Source organism: Tachysurus vachellii, chromosome 9 (genome assembly GCF_030014155.1).
Source record: "Tachysurus vachellii isolate PV-2020 chromosome 9, HZAU_Pvac_v1, whole genome shotgun sequence".
Lineage (NCBI taxonomy): Eukaryota > Metazoa > Chordata > Actinopteri > Siluriformes > Bagridae > Tachysurus > Tachysurus vachellii.
Genome location: NC_083468.1, coordinates 28,286,096 through 28,288,595, shown reverse-complemented (window position 1 = coordinate 28,288,595; position 2,500 = coordinate 28,286,096). Strand labels below are relative to the sequence as shown.

Here is a 2,500-nt window from a genome sequence, read left to right as displayed (position 1 = left end):
TCCACCCTCTAACACACACCTCCACCCTCCACCACCTCCACCCTCTAACACACACCTCCACCCTCCATTAGACACCTCCAACACCTGACTGGAGGATCTTGTAGATGTTAGTATTGTGAACAGAGTAAATATTTAAATCTTTATATTTTCTGATGTGTTGAACTTTGACCAGCTGTAATAGAACATTTGTGTTTAGACCCATGACCTCGCGTGCAGATGTTTACATCACTAACACATGGAGGAGGTTCTAGTGTTAGATCTGTAACATACGCTTAATAATTTCATGTACCACTGTGCTCATAACAGAGTGCAATAAAAACACTTACGCAACACTTCTGTGTGTGTGTGTGTGTGTGTGTGTAGTGTGTGTGTGTAGCGTGTGTGTGTGTGTGTGTGTGTGTGTGTGTGTAGTGTGTGTGTAGTGTGTGTGTGTGTGTGTGTGTGTGTGTGTGTGTGTGTGTGTGTGTGTGTGTGTGTGTGTGTGTGTGTGTGTAGTGTGTGTGTGTAGTGTGTGTGTGTAGCGTGTGTGTGTGTGTGTGTGTGTGTGTGTGTGTGTGTGTGTGTAGTGTGTGTGTAGTGTGTGTGTGTGTGTGTGTGTGTGTGTAGTCTGATCACTGAATTTATCTCCATGAAGATCAGATAATAATAAATTCAAACATTAAAAGATATTGTGGAATAGACATTTACATGTATGTAAATATTCAGTACTAAATAATAATAATAAAGTATTTGATTACAACAAATTATATTTGTAGTTAACTATGTTTTAATTATGTAGTATAACTTCAAAAATATTTTATTTACTGTTGTTAGATTTTAATAATAATATCTAAACTTTTTGGATGTTTTAGCCCAATATTATTTAATTACACAGTAATAATTAATTGACTAACTTCTGTATGTTGCTTCAGTTCAATAAAAGAGAGCAAGAGCGAGACGTTAACATTATTTATTTAACTTCAGCATAAACATCACAGGAAAGTTCTCAACATTAGTCCAGTTTACTGACCACTATAAAATACGGTGTTTTGGGGTTTAGACAAGCTTCAGAAGTGGAGAAGACGTTGTTCTGTAAGTGTTATTGATGTTATTATAATCAGCTGTAAGATTGTTGACTTTAATGATCCTGTAAATCCTTCATAACGTCACCAGCAGTAAAGTACTCTCACAGACAGACGGCCCTGAAGGACGTCCTCACTGTGCTGTATTTATGATATTTTATGAGCTCTTGGCCTGAGAATAAAAGGCTCAGCGTTGATTTAGATTTGATTCTGAGCTGCAGCCAGGTGCTGCATGTGGAGAGAAGAACGTGTGCAGGATTTGTGTTCTTCTTAACCTTCTTCTAAAGGACACCGTGTTTCATGACATCTGACTCATTATCTCATCCTCCTGAGCTCCAGCTTCAGGAAACACACTGAGCACAAACAGGTCTTAATTAGTCTCACGCAGGACTCAGGGTTTATTAGAGGAACATCTGACGTGTTGCAGTAAAAGAATTCATGTGTCATGTGATCAGCTTGGTCAGTAGGATGGAGATTCTGTATTGATGTAGACTTTAGTCTTTACCTCCACTTTCTTAAATGACACTAATATTATTGTTCCAATTTAAAATGCAGAAAAGGTGAATAAATGAATATTTATACTGATCAGTAACCGGTTTAGTCACGTCACATCTTCAGCTACTTTCCCGAGGTGTGGCGGTTCATATAAAAGAGACGTTATCTACAGATTTATCTACAGGTTCTGTCCAGAATATCTGATCCACACACACACACACACACACACACGTGTGTGTTCAGCCCTCAGCTCTAATCACATTACTGTTTGATGTGACGTGAGAGATACACACACAGGACTGGAGAGCGTCTGTAAAACAGATCTGCCCTTAAAGTCCAAAAATGTTATTCATGGAAGATGTCCAGTCGAGTTGTAATCAGAGACCATGTTTATCTGGATAAAGTGCTGAATGAAGCTGGAGTGTGTGTGTAAGTGTAACAGATGAGCCTTGGGTCAGATCGTCCTTCACACATGAGCAGGTTTACAACAGAGCAACTGATTTATTAATAAGTTTAACTAATAAAATTGTGATAAATCTCCTACAGGCAGCAAACAATATGAGTTTATACATAACTTTATAATATAATATAATATAATATAATATAATATAATATAATATAATATAATATAATATAATAACATGATGTAGATCAAGTGCAGGTGTAATGATGATTTGTATTTTTATTTTTATTCACATTTTATCACTGATCTGCTTTGAGGATGAAGTATTTTGATTTGTATCCAAGAATGTGTGTGAGTGGGAAGTAAACACACACACACACACACACACACACACATGCGGTGGTGGCGTGCAGAACCCGTACCCACTCAGCGTGTCTCCAGCGTATTTGTGGTTCTGTGCTGGAGGTGAAATATTTGTTTGAGATTCCTGCAGTGCACATGGAAACAGGAGCCTCACTGCTGGAGCCCCACAGTCTGAGTA

The 2,500-nt window shown here is 38.1% G+C and overlaps 1 long non-coding RNA gene across 1 annotated transcript in view; it reads left to right on the top strand.

Moving 5' to 3' along the window:
* The window catches only part of LOC132851535 (uncharacterized), an 11,846-nt gene that overhangs the window by 732 nt on the left and 8,614 nt on the right, over positions 1–2,500 (top strand). The gene's annotated exons all lie outside the window — the stretch shown is intronic.